This window comes from Gekko japonicus, unplaced genomic scaffold (assembly GCF_001447785.1).
Source record: "Gekko japonicus isolate JY-2015 unplaced genomic scaffold, Gekko_japonicus_V1.1 scaffold705, whole genome shotgun sequence".
Taxonomy (NCBI): Eukaryota; Metazoa; Chordata; class Lepidosauria; order Squamata; family Gekkonidae; genus Gekko; species Gekko japonicus.
In genome coordinates, this window is record NW_015167075.1 from 258630 (window position 1) to 264150 (window position 5521).

The 5521-nt window shown below is 45.1% G+C and overlaps 1 protein-coding gene across 1 annotated transcript in view; it reads left to right on the forward strand.

Moving 5' to 3' along the window:
• The first annotated feature begins 541 nt into the window (after positions 1-541).
• Positions 542-5521, forward strand: part of LOC107111751 (cytochrome P450 1A1-like) — a 21278-nt gene continuing 16298 nt past the window's right edge. Inside the window, exon 1 of the mRNA XM_015412768.1 lies at positions 542-621. The gene's annotated coding sequence lies outside the window, so the exon portion shown is untranslated. The remainder of the gene's footprint in view (positions 622-5521) is intronic.

Here is a 5521-nt window from a genome sequence, read left to right on the forward strand (position 1 = left end):
CGATGATAGACTATCCTCATCTACCTCCATTCTCTTTATACAGATTATTTGTCTCCTCATCCCTGCCGTTATTTTAGTTCTCCCCTTTGCTTGGTCTGCTTAGCTGCCTCCAAACGCACGGATTTCTAAACAGGCCGTAGGGGCAGGGCTCAAGTTTAGCGGGAAGCCTCCACGACGTCCACCCCGCGAGGCGTCTCCTCACCCCCACTTCCCAGATCTGCGCAGTGGCCTGAGGTCACAGACTACAGTCGATGGCGAGGAAGAGATCTCTCCTTTCTCTTACGATCAGCTTTCTTACTCCGCGCCCGGCTACCCCACCCCCCGCCTCTGAGTCTTTGGTTGCACATAAGAACAACGAACTCCAGATCGTTGTATGAAACCGCACGAAGCAGAGCTTCGCTCTTTAAGCGTCCCATGGCAAGCAACCAATAGGCAGGAAAGTAGAGGCGGTGGGGGTAGACGTTTCCGTCCAGAAGCTCTGAGGTGGATTGTGCTCAGGAAAGGGGGTGGGTGGGGTGTTGCCGTTTGCGGAGAACAAGAACAGCCTGAGCCGGTAGGAATAGGAAGCGCCGCAAGAATTCACTTTGCACGTAACAGCTGATTTTCTGCATTCATGGACAGGTGAGCTGTGCAGAGAGTTTCTTGTTACAGTTGAGCGGCGAGGGTAAATAAAGGAGCAGACGCTCGGGCGCAGGTTTAGGTTGCACTAGCATGTTTAAAGGACAAAAGGCTGCTCTTCATTGCTTCAGTGCACTTCTAATTCATCTCCTGTCGTCAGGAGAGGAAAACGTGAGCTTTCTTCTTCGCTTCCCCAACAGTTATATTGTTTGGGAATATGCACGAAATCAGAAAACAAAATCTAAATCTGGTGTTATAACGACTGGACCCCGAAACGTGCTTTCTGAGCACGTGCAGAGTTCGTTTATCGAGGAGGGCTTTGCATGTTTCTAGGAAACCGCAGGAAAAGAGACATAGCTTATTACTGCACTCTTTACCCCATAGTCCTCCAGGACTGTGCATAGGGGAACTTACACATCTGCCCTTTTGCACAAAGTGCCATTAAGAGGAGCCTGTCCCGGCAGTGGCTCTCACATTCTCTAGCCCTGTTCACATGTTACAGTGAATGCATATCCATATATTTATAGGAAAGAGACCATGTATGTTCACTTTACAAATGAAACTGGGCACAAGTACTTGGATTCACTTCTACATGTATTGAATGTGGCATGAGAATTATTCAATAGATGTATAAAGGAAAGAACTGTAAATAGACTGTATGTGCATTCACTTGTGAACAGGGTTTTGTTGCTGTTTCTTGGTAATGTGTGAAGCTGCTCTGAAAAACCATAAGCAACCCAAATCAGTTTTTTTTAAAAAATTGTGAGATTGGCAAAGAGATGAGTGATCAAGGCAGGCTTCAAATTGCATTCTAATTAATTTAGCAGTAGAAACCTGGCCCAGTCAATTACTGTGATCTGGCATGAATGTACTGTACCTATGTGTGTGCACTGCTTTGGAACATAAGAAGATAGTAGTGCTTTTGAGCATATGCAGAGTAATCTTTTCTCCCTGCTGAGAATTAGGATTTAATTAAACACTAGGATTTAATTAAATAAATAAATAAATAAATACTTTATCCCCTGTCTTTTCCCCCAGTACGGACCCAAAGCTGCTTACGTCATTCTCCTCTCCTCCATTTTATTCTCACAACAACCCTGTGAGGTAGGTTAGGTTTTTGGAGAGTGTGACTGGCCCAAGGTCAGGTAGCAAGCTTCCATGACATGAGTGGGGATTCAAACCTGGATCGTCCAGATGCTAGTCTGACACTCTTAACCACTATGCCACAGTGGCTCTCAATGCAAACATCAGTGTCCATTTATCAGAGAGAAATATTTCAGAAGGCATGCTAAGAACACTTATTCCCTGTCTTCAGGTTGTCATTTATGAATGTGGAAGGCAGAAGAGAAGCTGTTTTAAATGATATTTCCACTCTGACCAGTGTACAAATATCAACCTTTTCCACATGGGTTATAAGCCCTGTGTATGATGCTTCTGGGAAGGATGTTTTCCCTGCTTCCCTGCAGCATCTTGGTGCATTTGTGCACCTCCCAGGGTCTCCCCAGATTTCCTCTGAGCTTTTTCAAATCTGCTTTGCTACAAAGTTTTGAGAAAGATCACAGCAAAGTCTTCATTTTTTTGTATCTGATGAAGTAAGCTTTGGCTCATGAAAGTTTAAACCCTGGAAAATTTTGTTGGCCTTTAAGGTGCTGCTTTTTCCTGCTACTACAGAATAACACAGCTACCCACCTGATCTGTGCCAGTTTGGTGTAGTGGTTAAGTGTGCGGACTCTAATCTGGGAGAACCGGGTTTGATTCCCCACTCCTCCACTTGCACCTGCTGATGTGACCTTGGGTCAGTCACAAGCTCTGGCACAGCTGTCCTTGAAAAAGAGCAGTTTGTGTCAGAGTTCTCTCAGGCCCACCCACCTCACAGGGTGTCTGTTGTGGGGAGGGGAAGGGAAAGGAGTTTGTAAGCCGCTCAGAGACTCCAAGTGAAGGGCGGGGTATAAATCCAATCTCCTCCTCCTCCTCCTTCTTCTTCTTGTCCCTGCCGTGGCTATCCCCCTGCCATGGGTGGGGGGGGGGAAGAGACTTTCTTTTCTTTAAATTGGTAATTGAGTATCTTTATAACTGTTGAATACGAGACTCAAGGCAGCAGGTGAACAGTGATAACAGCTTTATTCAACAAGTTAGAAGAAATCAGAGAGCCACGCCCTCATGTCAGATAACATCCAATCAGATATTGTACATAAAGACCAATCCGTTTGCTTCCCTCCAGAACTTCCCTGGTTCTGATAGGTTGGTTTTCAATACCTTACATCAGACTCAAGCTCCGTATACATACATTCCATTCCATACATAACAATAACTATCTGTGCACTAGCTTCTCTGAATTTTCACAAGTTTTTTAAATCCTCTTTAAATGTGGAGATATGCTTTGCTTTTCCCCTAATATCTCTGCAACAAAAGGGCTAGAGAGCCAGTTTGGTGTAGTTGTTAAGTGCACGGACTCTAATCTAGGAGGACCGGGTTTGATTCCCCACTCCTCCACTTGCACCTGGCTGGATGACCTTGGGTAAGCCATAGTTCTGATAAGAGCTGTTCTTGAAAAAGAGCAGTTTCTGTCAAGAGCTCTCTCAGCCCCACCTACCTCACAGGGTGTCTGTTGTGGGGAGGGGAAGGGAAAGGAGTTTGTAAGTCGCTCTGAGACACCTTTGGGTAGTGAAAGGCTGGATATAAATCCAATCTCTTCTCCTTCTTTAAAAATGAAAGCTGGGAATTAAATGAACCTGGTAAGCACAAATTATTATAATGCTATAATGCTATAATAATAATATTAAATTGACAATTAAAAAAAAAAAAACTAACCTGCAAAACCCCCGGGGATTTGTGCAGGGTGTGGTGGCCACTACCAGGGGACCAGAGCAGGGCAACTGTGAGGAGACCAGCCACACTTTGTTGCTGGTGCACTGCATTGGCAGCCACACCACACATGCATGTATCTGTGCAGAAAACATCATAGACATTAGAAATGCAGGGGGGAAGGAAGCATCTTTTATGAAAATGATCCTCCTTTTCCTACTTTTTATGTGAAGGAAAACATTTAAATGGATGTTGAATTATTTCTAAATCATGCCACCTTCTAGATAGTTCTAAAAGGAATCACAGAAGTGTTAGCTTTGTAGTTCTAGAGACAGATTTAAAGGCTTGTTTGGACTTCAATAATTGGTGCACATTAAGTTTTCCAGGACTTCAGCAAATGGTGGGAGGGGGGGAGGACTTCACCACACACAGCCTCAGCATTCATGTCATGGAACTGAAACTTAGATGTTTTCCAGGAATTCTAAAGCAAGGGAAAGGAAGTATTGAAGTAAACATTTTCTGCTTTGGGGCACCAGCAGGGAAACTGCAACTCCCTGGGCAGCTGCTTATTACAATAATACCATAGAAGGCAGCTGTTTCATGTTCTGATCAAGACAAATGTGGACTTTTATAATCAGAAAATAGAATAATTGCATATTCTATTAAAATCTATTTTAGGATGAATTCACCACTTACTGTGTTTTCTCTAGAACAATTACATCTCTTCTGACTGTTCAGTAACCAGGATTCTTTTCTTTCTTTTTTTTTTTTGTCTGCGTACCATCTGTAGTTTGATCTCACACTGTGCATGTAGCTCCCCCATTGGGCAAATAATGTCCCCTGGACCATTTTCAGTTAAGAAAAACGTGAGGTACTTGGGAATTGAGTCCTCAGCGGCTGCTGTCTGACTGAGCCATGTATTGAGAGTCAGGTTGGGGAAAGCCTGACCCAATATATTAAAACATTCAATGTCTTTTGGACCCTTATAAGATAGCTGCTTCCAAGGTAGGGATGGGGCCTAGTCCGGCCTTCACTTTCCAGAGTGAACTGCCTTCAAGCCCTATTACCACAATTATGGATCCATTCAGACTCCTCTTGGCAATGGGAGGTCTGGTGTTCTTCAGTAGGATGGATTGGGCTGTGGGGCCTCCAGTTGCTGATTCCTGCTCTTCTAGGGGACCTGAGAGGAGATTTGTTTGATTATGAGTTTGTAGTCAGTTGCTTCTGTTGAGGATACCTGAGATATTGTGAGCCATAGTGCCATCTGTAATGGATGGGGGACCATTTGGCTTAGGAAAAAACACACACCTCTTGAGTTGCATCCTGGAATGGAGATAGTTGAGGATATGGTGACAGATGAGTGAGAACTGGAGGAAACTTTCTACATTTGGCCAAGTTGTCACCCGAAAGCCAAGATGGATAGGTTTTCATATCCTGGCGTGGGACCCTAAAACTCAGTAATGTAAAGCCTGTTAAGATTAAACTGTAAGGACTTCCGGTGGATGGCGTCATGCTGAGCAGTTGCATCTCCCGGACCTCCCGGGGATGTGAGCTGCACAAGTGGGAAGGAGGGGGTACGCAGGCTCGTTGCCCCCCAAGAGGCCCGGCGAAGAGCTTCTAGCCATGGGGCTTTTGAGAGGTCGCCTCTTCACCAGCGCGATGCTGGGGAATTGAGGCACCTTTTTGCCCCGATGGTCCCTCCTGTGAGTGTCCGTATGGAACCTGACTGGGACAAGCGCTGGGGATCGAGTGGTCGAATTAGAGACTAAGCGAGGTCGGAAGACCAATATGAACGTGAGTCAGAATAAAGCATCTTTGACAATTTAAAAAGAAAGCTCCCCATCCCACGGACCGAGAAGTGAAACGAGCGGGGTGAGGGGCCCCTCCCATGCGCATGAACTTTTAAGCAAAAAAATGGGGGGGAGCAGAAGTAAAAGCATTGAAATCTGTTGAGAAAAACTTACCAAGGCGTGTATAAGCATTTGAGCGCACATTCAGAGACTTTAGAAACTGCGGCGAAAGTAAACAATCAATAAAAGATGGCGGGGAAGAGGACGGAGGAGAAACTTTTAAAAGCGAAAGGGGAGAGCCCAAAACC